A 14,096-nucleotide genomic window follows, 5' to 3' on the forward strand; every position below is an offset into this window, starting at 1 on the left:
TTTGCCTTTTTACTCCCAGACCTCTCTTTTTTTTTTTTTCTTTTTTTTCTGCCTTCTGCCAGAGATAATAGCCACGAATCCTTGCAGGTTGTCTATGCATTTACGCCTCATAAAAAGGTTAGAAGAAAGGTGTAAATATTTCTTTGCCAAATACAGCAAAACCAATTATTTTTCTTCCAACAGTTAGGAACAATGCCTATTTTTATCCTGCTGCTGAAGGATGCACATGGAAACTTTAGTATAAACACTATGGATATGCTAAATACAGTAAAACAAGTGCATCTTATATAGACCGAAAACAAGAGAAGAGCTATCTTATTTCTCAAGTGACATATTCAGGCAAAAGCACATATATTCTTTTTTCCTTCTATCTTTTATCTGTAGACTAAATCATAGTATAGATCATAGTCTGGTAGGCTAAAAGGAAAAGATTATCTTCATATAAATGTCCAACTAGGATTTTAGAGTACTGCTGTGGAATGCAAAAGGGGTAAAAAAGTTCCCCAAATTTCCTTGAATACTTTAGGTATTACAGTAGGGATTTTTTTTTTTTAATATTTGTTCTTTCTTTGTAGATTTTATTCTATTTTAACTGTATTTAGGCCCTGTTTTCATTTTTGTGAAGCACTAGGTTTTCCTTCTTTGTATGCTGTTCTCCCATAGTGCATCTTAGTTTAATTCATTCTTAGCAAAAGAAACACCCAGGTTCAATCTGGAGACCTCCTTCCAACATAATTTAGCTAGACCTTTTCTTAGTAAAGGTTTTCTGGTTTTCATTTTCACTTCATATTCTCAAATAAAAGATCCTTTGTTGTCTACCATTTGATTGGACTTAATGAAAAACACTCCATTTTAACTTAACAGTATTTCCCTTTGAATTTATTATATTTAAGAACACTGTCAAAAATCAAGCATTTAATCTCAGGTTTTTATACTTAAAATTATATTACTATCATATGGTTCAATGAGGTGATGTAGAAAGTATATTGAATAGATTTCAAAAAGAAAAGTGAAAAACTACCCTCATTTTAATATGAAACTAAATACTATAGCTAATGTGCAGATTGGGTATGGTAGTTGACTTTAAAGACTAATATGTGACAGGGTGCCAACAGCTGAATTGTGCAGTATTGACTAAATGAGGTTCACTGATTTGTATTGAGGCTAATATCTTCTTTAAACAATTCCGTGTAAATTGTGCGTATAAAGTCATTGGAAGCTATTTCTCAGGACAGCCTCGCTGGCTAGCTACCTGCTGGAGTGAGGAAGATAATCAATAGAAAGAAATAGAGCTGAGCATGAGTCTAGGAAGCTTCAGAGCAGTTAGTGCTGATAAAAGTAGATGATGTCAATATTTGGGAATAACACAACTCTAGGATAACAGACAAAAGAGAAGTGCATATGTTGTAGAGTGTTCAAACAGGGGCAGAATTAATGCATAAGTGGCAGATGTTGCCCCAGGCTGCAAAAAGACATTATTTATTCCAGGTATTGTTAAATTCCTAGCGATACACCACTGCTCAATATAGTATATTAAAATTATATCTAGCAATGAGAGAGCTGGAATACCTTTTACATGAGTAGAAATTCTGAGATATAAAGAAGCTGATGCACTCTATTGATGCAGAGAATTTTCCACGTATCTCCTTGACCTCATAAGAAGGAGCCTCTGTCAGAAATGAATCCTAAAAAAATAGTGTTCGGTGTTCTCTAATTAAATGAATATTTAGAACTAATATTTAAAAGACTAACAAAACCAAAATGGAATGGCATAGTTTGGTAGAAATCAATTCTTTGCTTGTAAAGATGTTGACATCCTTGAGTCCACCCTCTTTCCCCACCACCCCCCTGCTTTTATTTTTGTGTTTAAAGATTATTGAAGCAAAAAATTCCCAGTGCTCATTCAGATTTATAATATGGTGAATGTTTTTAGCCATGGTGTCTTTATTGGTAGTGAAGTATTGGTATATTTTTGCTAATTTAATACTAGAAATCAGTTTTCCTCTTGCTGTCAGGCGATGAATTTTTGTTCTTCTATGCTGATCTCTCTGTTGATGTATTATGACATAGTCTGTCAACATGAACAGATATGTGAAAGGGAGATTGGGTGACTGAGACATGCAACCTGAATATGGCTCCTCTTCAATTTTAAACATATTATCATGTTTAGATGCAGTCAGTAGAAATGTAGGATTTTTTTTTCTCTAAAGAAAGCTATTATTTTGATGTAATTTAAGCAAAAGCAAAACAGGTGGACTATGACAAGGTCCTAAAAGCAGAATGAATGAGGTAACTCTGAAACATATGCATGCAAGCTTAAAAAGCTTTCACTTCTAAGTTAATAGCCCTTTAAAACTAGCATTTGCAAAGCACAAAAGTTTTTGTGTAAGAAGAACCAATCCAGGCTTATCTGATTATTAAATATTGCTATCTTTTCTTAAAAAAAATTAAATCATTCCACAAGCTTTATATGGTTTTGTTGTCACAGATGTTTTTATTGTTTGGTGTTAGATATCTGGATTACATCAAGTAGGTGATTACTATGTCAGCTAAAAAGGTCAAGTTCCATACTCTTTATTTCAAACCATCATAAAGAAACCTTTCTATAATGACACACACGTCTATACTGTAGATCTCTCCCTACTCATTTTTGAAAAAAGCTTCTATCTGGCATATGGCTTAACAAGAAAGAATTTCATATTTTGATAGTTAATACAGTGTCAATATTCATGCTTAAGAGAAATACCTGCGTTCTGAAATAATTAACTTTTTCAAAGCAAATTCCTTATTAAAATATCAGATTTTATCATTAAACATATATTTTATACGAATAAAAGTTGTTATTATTAGAGTGATGTGCCATAAAAACCTTCTTACACATTTTTTTTTTCAGGTTGCTATTCTTTAGTTGTCATACATAGCATCATTCCATCCTAAAATTACAAGAATTTATAAGGTTCCTGTTTAATACTTAACTCTAAAGAAATCTTCATTTCAAATAAGCATGCATTTTGATTTGGGACATGGTCAAAAATCTTAAAAGATATATACATAAACTAATTTGTTAATCTCGTGCCACTTTTAGCATTTGTCACACATATAGACCAGGAAATTGGCTCCATCTCATTCTAGCTCTGTGTTGAATTAAAAACCTCTACTGCAAAGAAGAGCATGATGTGGGGAAAGAATAAATTTAGTTCTTTCCTTAGTAATGCACATATATTTCCATACATTTCACATCCTAAGGGAGCCTGTGAACGCATTCAATAAATACAAAACTGTAATTCCAGGAAAAGGAAATTTTTATATTATAAATTTCACATAGTACTTTATTCTTAAAAGATCTGAAATTACAAGTGTCATTAAGTTTTTATTCTTTTACAAAATACAGGATATAAAAAAAAGGAAGATATTGAATCTAGGGTCATCGGTATTTCTGAGGGTATTAGGTGATTTCAAACAAAAAAAAATATATTCAACAATGGCACTTGAAAATTAAGAAAATTTAGCCATGTCCAGCCCAACTAGTTCTACCTTACTTATACTAAAATCAGAATCATATATGTAAGCATTTATACCGAACAATTGCCTATCTTCACCTTATATATTAAGGTCAGCGAAAAGAGCAGTTTATGGATAAAGGGCAATAATAAAGAGGTAGCCTTTAAACATGATTAGTTGGTGTCTATTAAAGATGTGTTAAAATGAAATATATACTTCAGGTGAAGAAAATTACTAACTCCTTCTAGGATGATAGACTTGCTATATGTGTATTTCACTATACCTTTAAAATATTTGTGAATTTGACTGCATTCTGAGGAGACAGAGCAACGTGGTAGATTTATGAGTGTCTGACGGAAACAGGGCTAGGAAAGATTATGGCATACTTGTTTAGAAAAACTGAGAACTGAAGGTTCCTGATTTACACTGACATATATCTAGATGAAACTATAGTTTGCAAATTGCCTAGAGGAGCTATGTTTTATTAAGTGTTTGATGGGTACAGAAATGTACATATCTATTCTATAACAGTCTAGGAATACCAAAGCAATATTTGTAAATGCAATTTTAATGTTTTTAGCTTTTCTTAAATATTTTCATTTTTATGGTCGCCTTGCCCAACCCTGTGCTGAGTGCCCATGCCTATTGAACAAGCCATATGGTTAGAGAAGTTTTGTTTCATTCTTTTGAATTCTTGGGATACAGGTATGTTGAAATGCTCTCTGCACTGCAGGACTAGAGAGGTCAAACCGCACCTTAGGCACTTTTTACCTTTTCCAACAGATTACCAGCATATTTGACTCATTCTGCATCTTAAGTTAAAATTACCAACATTCACAATTAATGCATTTCCAAAGGCTTTCAACTTTGCTACTACATTGTGATGCCATTACATATGTTTAGTTTGAAATTAGACAAGGAGTAACAGATAAACATGAAGTTTTACCAAGCACTGTAATATTTCTTGCAAAGAAAGCCTGAAAGACTGGTAAGTTTTCTACTCAGGTCAACTTTCCCTGTTTTATTCCGACTGATACAAGGTAGATGGCTTGTCTAGGAGGAGGGGGCAGGGGGTAGGCTGGCTTTGCATTATTATTTTCGGTACACTAATTTCCTCTTTCTTTAGGAGCTGTTACTTTTTAATCTTATTTTAAATCGTTATTATCATAGTGAAAATCTGTATTAGTCACTACAATTCTACTTTCATAATTCATATTTTATTAATGCAATTAAAATTGGTATTTACTGATGTTTCAGGAACAAAATTATGAATTTAATATCAATTTAACAATGGATCACGTTATGCATTCTAGTTCTGTCAGCATATTTTCAAGCCAGGTGAATGCATTATACAAATATTAGGCAATATTTTACATAATAATCTACCTATTAGGTGGGAAGTTTTGTCAGGCTTGTCCGTACAGTTGGTCACGAATTATATATAAAATTTCTTTTGTCCACAGTAGATGTGGAAACAAGACTAAAATATCAGCCCTTTTAAATATTCCACTGGCTTCTAATAAGACATAATAAGCACTATCTGTTAGTGTAAGCTTTTGGTCAGCAACAGAGAAAACAAAATTTGTGATCAGACAACTATTTACACTTTCATTATGAATATATGTTCAGTGCATTGAAAACTTGAACAAAAGCTTTCTATGTTATAGCATTATATGAAGAGTTGTACATCTGTGATAAGCAACATGCACTGACCCATTTTCATCAGTAACTTGCATAGTTTTCTTAAATCATTAACTTATCAGATCTGGGCAGGGATGCCTGGATTTTTCTGGATGTTTGGATAGCACCTAGCATAATAGAATGTGTAGTAGAATATAAGGAAATAATTGGCACTTGTTAGTTATAAGCAGCACTTGTTAGCATAGCCTTTCTAGCATGCCAACAAGCAATTAACCTCAGCATCAGTCAATCACCTTTTCCTAGTTAACTCGCATTACACTTTGAGGGCAGCTGCCATCTTCTTGTGGAAAAATACATGTAACTATGCCCCTGACTGTCACGCGAGTTTTAGACCAGTATAAGTTTATTCTGTCCAAAAGAGTTAGAGCTTTCTACACAGTACGGTAATCAAGAAAATTATTTTTCTTCCATGACTGTAAATTAGGAGTAAGTGCACCTAATTCATCGGAATTACATCTGTTTAAAACAGTGGCACTGAAATTGGAATCAATCTTTTCTTTATGTATCTGAGAGGTGAAAGTGTAGTACTGTACATAAGTCAATCAAAGTAATGATGTTGCTTAGCAATGTAAATGCAAAAGAGTAGATTGCTGATGCCAAGAAATTTGCACCCACATATTGCACCTGTCAGTGAAAGGGAGGTTGCATTGCAACTGCAGTGCAGTGTGGAATTAATGCCCTAATTAGAAACTTCTTTATCTCCATTAGATATGCCTGACAAGACAATATGGTGAAGTTATTTATCAGCTCATCATTGCTATGCGTGGCAGGAGTAGCTGTTTTTGTTCTTTTTGCTCTTTTTCTTTGTTTGGTTGGGTTTTTTTTTAAGACACTGTAGATATTTTCAGCCCATTTTTGATAGGAAGAGATGACCAGAGGAGAGTTTATGTGTGTTATTTGTGTAGAATAAATGGGTTGATGGTGGGTTAATAAAACTGGGTTTTTCCCATTTCCCTACATGTATGAGTGATTTTCATAGAAGAAAGGTATGGAAGAACTGAACTGTGATTTAAAGCACATCATTTTATTTCAATAGCAGGAAGCAACTTCCATAAATGACAACTTTTTTTCTTTTGATAACTCCAATGAAATACAGAGATGACACCTGTATGAAGCATTATTTTTAGAAAGAGGGACTGGGACACTTCTCCCCTGACTATTGAAATGACATATAAATATCATTTCTTTTACTTTTTCTGTGAGTTTTGTGACTTGTGCCTTGGTGTGTGACTGCGATGTGCATTTTTTGTTGACAGATGTGAATAAGGTACAGAGAGTACTAAATAAAAGTGTGCCAGGTCTGGATAGATAGCAATATGCAGGATAACTCCAAGGAAAACGAAAAACCCCAAACAAACAAATGAACAAACAAAGTAAAAAAAAAAATTGGATTCACTGTAAACTTATTTTTTCCTGGTCGGTCCATTAACAGACCAACATGGAATATTATTCCAGTGAGTGATAAAAACAAAAGAAGGAGAACGTTAGGCCTGTAAGGTATTTTAATACTGCTCTTAAGAGTTTCACATATTCAATTTTGAAAAAATAAACCTTTCAATTATGAGTTGAAGTCTATCCAGCTCAGGTAGAGAAAACCATAGAATAGAAGTTTCTTTCTTGTTTTATAGAATTTTTGCTATTATTGCTTAACATTCTTCATGTTTTGCTGACAGAAATTCTTTGGGGAATGTTTAAAGAATGGACTTTTTAGTGAATTTCTTTGGGTTATTCTTTTCAAATAGTCATTGTTGAAATCATCCTGAGGCATATTCAGATCTTAAGTCACTTATAGACTGTGTTAAGTCTCCCTGTAAAGTTCTTACTACTAGTTGGGGATTACCTTAGTGACGTTAGTCACTTTGCAAAATAAAATCATCGATTGGTGAAACAGTCCTATGAAAGCAAAATATAACTAAGTTTAATTCGAGTCTTGATAGTATGTTTTCTTCTAACTGTATCTGTGGTAGTTATGACTACAATTTTCATCTTGCCCTAAGCTTATGACCACTTTTCTTGGTACCAGACTTTACATTCCCAGAAGAACCCCTGGTCCCTTTGCCGAGTTACTATTTAAATTAGTCGGGTGCAGCCTGATCAAGTTGAGTTAGAAAGTGGTTTCATGAGCAGCTTCACTGGCAGCTCTGGAGAAGCAGTAACCTCCACCTGGCGTGTGACATTTAGCTAGAACAGACTGAAACTGCTTCCTTTGGTAGCTAGCACAGTTATGGGCAGAAAGTATAGTCAAGCTATGCTTATATGAAATAATGCCTCATGCCAATGCAAAAATACAAGAAAATACGGTACTTACTGCAGAATCATGATACAAATTTTTAGTTTTAGATGTTATGTAAACTTCATGGTGCAACTGTATTAGAACAGGAAGCTATATGAAGCTCGTTTTTGGGTGTAGCTATTACATGCCTGAGGAGAGCAAAATGTTTTGGGCTATATTTCTGCTTAAACAATTAAGCAAACTAATGGAAAAGGTCTTGAAAGGAAACTGGATTATTTGTATTAAAATATTTTTCAGTAGTCTGATAATTATGTAAGAACATTATGAAACTCAAGAGGAAGTAGAACCATGTGAAGCAGAAGGAAGTGTCCTCACTGGTAAAGATGAGGTGAGAAAATGTTACATTTTGGTATAAAACATGCTTTCTGGTAGTATTTCTTCTGAAATCAGCATTATGAAGCAGACCTATGTTAGTTATGTTTACATTATGAGTTTACATTAGTTATGTAAACTCATAATGCAAAATTTTAGTGTGTTAAGAGCTTGGTGAATTTGTTAACTTTGTTTTTTTTAGACTAACTGGTACTTTTACTGATATTTAAAATGATAGATACAGAGAGAGTAGGATAGTTCTTTCTTTGTTTTGCCTATATAACCATCATATTGCCTTTTTCCCCAGGGAGTTTAAGAATGGTCTTGGCCATTTAACTTGTATCTTCAGCATGTCCATGTAGTACAACACATTTTTGCCTTTTGATTGTTAAGACCTCCCATATAAATCCATTTTAAATGGTGACTTAAGAAATGCATCCTTGTAAATAAACATGAATTTGCAGCTTCAGTCATTATTGATGATTAAAATACATGGTTGCATAACATAAAATGGTACTAATTATTCAGTCTAAGTGCTGTATTCTGATTTTTTTTTTTGTACTTAAACACATGTTTTCTTTTCCTAGGTATCTTTTTAATGCTGAAATGGACACAGTAATTGTGAACCGTGTGGTAAGGAGCTCTTTCTAAAATATGCAGTAACGTATTCACTGGAATTTAACAGCCTGTGTACTTCAAAGCTTCTCTTGCCTGTAATCACGTGAACAAACCTTCCAAGTCACTTTGCCAGCTCGAGATTTGTCAGAGCACTAACACAGCGTTGAAGCAGCCCCTGCCACCAGGCAAGGTACAGAAGGGAGATGGTGACCTGCAACAGGATGAGAGACCTCACTTACCAGGATTGGCTCACAGTTATGCTTCTGGCAACTGACATTTCCATTTTGCTCAAAGCTTCAACATCGTGTCATCAGACAAAGCCCCATGAGTGGTGGCAGAGCAAACTCTAGCCTTCATTTTCAAGTTTGAAGAGAAAAAATTATTTACATGTCTAAATCCCAGAACCCGCTGTTCACAAGTCACTTTTTATTGCCCGCTGCTATAAGCCATTAAGGCTTCCAAAAGCTCTAAAAGAAATGGGACATGGTTTGGGGCAGAAAAATCTAACTGTTTTAAATTTGTTTAAATTCTATTTCATTGTGTTATCTGAATTTGTCCTACCAGAGGAACCTGGAAGATGGAATGTTTCTGTCATTCCTTACAATGAATGATAGCTTAAAGGGACGGTCAGAGCTTGCAAGACAAATCTTTGATCCTCCTTAAGATTGTTATAAACTGAAAGAGAATATCTTTTAATTCTTTAGGACTTCAGACTATTTTTTAAGGAAAATTATTGATTCATGCAATGAATTTTACTGTTTTATCACACTTCCAAGTCAGTATTTATATATCCTTTTGGTTATGAAAATAGGCAGATGTTTAACTATGTGCTCTACTATTGCACTGGGCTTTGTTTTTTTTTTTCCTTTCCTGTTTTAAACATGTTTTCCTGAATCAGATCCTTGAATTTAATGACAATTAGTACAGTTTCCAGAAATTTATTTTCATCTTAAAGAATCTATGTACCAAGTGTGGAAATGTAGATGTTAAGGGGGAGCAGAAGTAACGACTTTTTTTTTCCATTCACAGAGGAAACACTAAGACATCAAGGTTATTCAAGTAGCCTGGAAAGTTACTATTTTTCCAAACTGCAAGAAGATCTCAGAAATAATAAGGATAACATTAAAACAAAAATCTAGAGAAATTGTTTAATTTTCTTAAAAAAAATTGGAACTTGGAAAAAAAAAAAGGCATTTCACAGTGAAGAAAATCTTCAGGCAGAGTTCAGGCAGAGTTATTAGACACAGTGTTTAGGGTTGCTTGAAAGAATCATTCCGGGGGCTGTTCTTTGCTGCTACTGCAGAAGTGTGTTGGGGATTTAATCTGTCTTAATTGCCATATCTGCAAATAGAAGATAATAATGCCCACTTCTGTCTAGTGTTGTGCAGTCTCTAGAAGTTTCCCAGCAAGAGAAAAGTGTTCATAGTGTATGTAAAATTGCCTGTTGGACCTTTTATTTTAAAATAAAAGTTTCGGCTACAGATCCTGAAAGAATGGATTCCCTAAGGCGTTGTAGCCAAAGTTTAGGTGGGGTGTTTTTTTGTTTTGCATTTTTTTTTATTTAAGCTGTTTAATTGACTGATTTTTGGCATCATCTCTGAAGCATGCAGGTCTCTGGAGACTGATAGAAATTAGGGTTGCTGTGAATAAAAAAGCCTTCTTTCGAAGATCCCATTATCATCAGAATTCTGTTATCCTCACAAAAATGTACTTGGCATTAGCATGGCCCATGTTTTGTATTTCGACTACTAAACTTTCATGGACATCATTGTCTAGCTAACATCTTAAATCCTATAGCTTTCCCATTAGATAAGCAGGCTGATTTCATTAGTATTTCTTGAAAGAACAAGGCAGGGAAAAAAAAAAGACTTGGATGGTTGTGAATGTCTTGTAGAGAATTTTGGTGGCAGAACTCTTGCCATGTGGCTGTACATATTTTATGCTACAGGAAAGGAAATTAGTGGAATTTGTAGAAAACCTATATAAATGTAAAATTCAACAAGCAAACAGTCTTTCTACAGATTATACTGGCAGTATTGATCATGTCTACTTTGACAAGAGGCAAGGAGTGTGCTCGGGATGGTGTGTCTCCTGGCTCCTGCTCCATGTTGCCAGCCTTTAGCCCTGTTTAAGACTGTGCTGTTGGGTCTGCCAACAGCCTGGATTGCTTACCCTCTGTGTTTTAGAAACAGGAAATCTAAGGGCTGTCCTAGGACGTGTGACATCGCCAGATCTAAGGGCTGTCCTAGGATGTGTGAAAGGATGTGCCAGCAAGGTGAGTGGCTGGTTGTCACCACAAACCTATGCAAGGGGACTGTGAAGAAGATGTCTCTTCTCACATATCCTAAGCTACATCCTAGGCTTGACTCAGAGTGTAGCTTTGTGCTCCTGCAACCAGTCTTGAAATATGTTCTGGCCTGTAACAAGGGTCCCAGTTTATAAGACTGGAGACATAAAACCCAATAATTTGATTCCTGTTTAAAACTTTCAGCATTTAGGGTAGGACAGACAATTAACCAGTCAAATCCAGAACTAAAATGTTTTATCAGAATATCAAAATTAGGAATGCAAATTAGAAATTTTTCTTTTCAGATTATCAGGGAAGTGACAATAGTGTCTGTTACCTGCAGTTTTGCCAGTGGTAGGTGCCACCTCACAGGCTGAAGAGCATATGTATGAAATGCTTGTCATATCACTGACACACTCTCACGAGATGCCACCAAAGGGATTTTGCTCTACTGCAAAATAAGAAACCCTAATTACTATATGATAAAAACAGATGTGTTATACTTGTTGGTAAATTAAAGATTAAAATAGAGATTAACCTTTGATAATAATCTTTCATTTTTTATCTGTCTTTAATTAAACTCAGAGTGGTTTAAATATATAGGGGCATCTCTTGGGCTTATGTTTTAGTTGTGAAAATGACTAATTTGTGTATGTTGTTATTTAAAGTTACTTTAATTGGAGTACTTGCATAAGTTCAAGAAGCAGAATTTCATTCCATCTGGTGATTACTTATTTATTTTCACTAATCATACAGTCAAAAATCAACAAATTAAAAAAATAATTACTGAAAACTTGATTGAACGTAATAGAAAATATGTAGAAAATACAAATAATATGTGACTTAATGTGTCCATATGGAGCCTGAAAATTTCAACACACTTCAAAAAATTAATGAAGAAAACAGATAGGGAGCTACAAATGCAGTGATTTCCCCCAGAAGCCTATATTTCCTACTATTTCAACTGGTTTATATATCAAGAGTAGACATATATAAACTGCTTTTGAAGCTATTTACTTTTTTTTTTTAAATTCGTATATTATGTGTACTTACTGAGATTGAAGCTGTTTAATTTCACTCCACTGTGAATCTGTAGCCCAAGTTAAATACGCAGGAGACCTAGTATGTATGTTAATTTAGTGATCAAAAAAAGTTTCCAGTTGGTCATATTATGTCCAGCAGTAAAACATTTTCAGACTTAAGGAGATACATGACTCACCTAAGGAAGAGGTATGTTAAACCATTTACAGGCTGGTCACTTTCCAAATCATGAGTCCTATCATTCTGATACCTTTAAAATCCACTAAGGTGACTAGCAGAGAATTACTCAGGAGCCTCTCTAAATCAACAGCAAGTCTACAAATGTACCCCTCTGTAGTGTGAAATGACCACTTTGTCTCTTGTCCTAGACATGGAAGCCATTTTGTAGTCTTAATAATTTAGTTTACCTCTAATACACTAGAATTCAGAGGGATTTATACTGGTACAATATATGAGATTACATCAGAAAAAAGTGGCTTTGCTGCATCGTTACGGACACTCAGACTACGTAAACAACAGGTTGCAAAACTATTCTTTTAAAACTTCAGTGGTATGCGAATGTGCACATGTGCACAGCAGATCACGAGTTATTGCAGTAGAGGCAGTCTCTGTTTCTGCTATATATTTTCCCAACTGATATGCTCTTTTTATTTTTTTTTTGAAGTTGTCATATGGTATAACACTTTTACTAGTTGACTCCTCCCACTTTTCTTCAAACCACATCCTGATTTTTGGCCTCAGAAACCAAACATATGCACAACTTGCAGAACAACACATGATATTGTTTCTGTATAACATCATACCAGCTGGGATATAAATTCTTACAGACAATTTTATGTGAATGAAAAATACCTACATAAAGACATTTTCCATAGTTATGCAATACATATCACAGTAGAGCATATGGTCTTGAGCCAGAGATCTTCACACAGACTTATAACAAAAGCCCCAAATCAGGCCACAGATCTTCCGACAATGTAATTTTGAAGAGATCATTCTAATTTCTCACTATTTTATTTCTTCCTTTTTCTATTCTCTTTTGGATTTCTGAAATCCAACCTCAGCTAGTTTGTGGGCATGTTGAAGACCCTTAAATTTTATCAATTTCATTTATTTGGTGTCAAGTCCAATAAAATTGTTATTTAACTAAGGAAAAGATAATTTATGGTGAAATTTTAACTGGTACCATGATTTGAAAATTTGCCAATAGGCAGAATTCATTGTTTTTGGGGAATTTATTTCAACATTCATTTTCATTAGTAGAAAAGTGTTTTATTCTTGATTTTTCAGTGTTCAACTTCCAGAATGTTGGTTTTTTTTTAGTTTTGGGGGATGGATGTTACATTATTCTCCCTTCAGAATAAAGAGTCTGCATATGAGGGTTTTCTCCCATGATCTATAAACTTTCATCAAGTCATGCTCAGCCCTCCTTTTTGATAATCAAAGAGATCAAGTTTATCTTTTCACAGCAGATAATTTTCTTCTGCTCTCAAATTAATTTTAAATGCAATTTTGTGAACTCTCCATTTTTTTTCCCACCATTCTCATTAAAATATGGACAGCAGATCTGTGGGAATTATTCCAACTGTTGCATCGGGATTCAAGGATTACGTTAGCTCTGTTCATGCAACTTCACAGTGGGAGCTCATGTTGGTCCACTATGGCCCATAAATCCTTGCAGAGTCAAGGCATTCCAAATCACTGTACCCCCTTTTTTGGGGGGTGAATTCCATTTGTATTTTGTTTAACCGTGCATTCATCTCTTCTAAAATGCTCATTTTTGCATTGGGTCTAGCTTGTAAAGAGATCTCCTCTTCCTTGGTCTCATAATTGTGTACTAGCCGAGTAATCTTTCTGTCATCTTCAGATCCTTAGCATGGCAATTTGCACCATTTGCACCTCTGGATCACTGCTGGGAATACTGACTACCATTGGGCCCAGTACTGATGCCTGCTAGATACCATTAGAAACAATTCAATATTAAATTTCTTTTAAATGTATCTTTTGGTGATCTGCTGGCCAGCTCTTAATTGAAATTGTGTACATTGATGCTATGTAGCAGATCTTTTATTTTCTTAATAAAGTTATCATGCAGTATTTACAAACTTTCATTATGTATTTATTGATTAAACAAAGAGAAGATAAACATCCCGTGGACAGGTGAAAAAAATCTGTAGACCACAAAGCAGACAAAACACTCAGGATTAATATTCTTCAATTTTCTTGCACATGTAACTTTATTTCACCACTTCAAAATATTTCATATATAAATAATACTGTTCATGTTTCAGAATCGGAGGGATTCTGATTTGCCTGACATGTCTATCTTAAAATGTGTAAGGG

The 14,096-nt window shown here is 34.4% G+C and overlaps 1 long non-coding RNA gene across 1 annotated transcript in view; it reads left to right on the forward strand.

Annotated features, from left to right (window-relative positions):
• LOC135412047 (uncharacterized) overlaps positions 1-13,858 on the forward strand; it is a 31,331-nt gene extending 17,473 nt beyond the window's left edge. Inside the window, exons 2-3 of the long non-coding RNA XR_010429472.1 lie at positions 7,733-7,823; positions 8,395-13,858. This is a non-coding gene — a long non-coding RNA (uncharacterized LOC135412047). The remainder of the gene's footprint in view (positions 1-7,732; positions 7,824-8,394) is intronic.
• The last annotated feature ends 238 nt before the right edge of the window (positions 13,859-14,096 follow it).

This window comes from Pseudopipra pipra, chromosome 1 (genome assembly GCF_036250125.1).
Source record: "Pseudopipra pipra isolate bDixPip1 chromosome 1, bDixPip1.hap1, whole genome shotgun sequence".
In the NCBI taxonomy this organism is placed as follows: domain Eukaryota; kingdom Metazoa; phylum Chordata; class Aves; order Passeriformes; family Pipridae; genus Pseudopipra; species Pseudopipra pipra.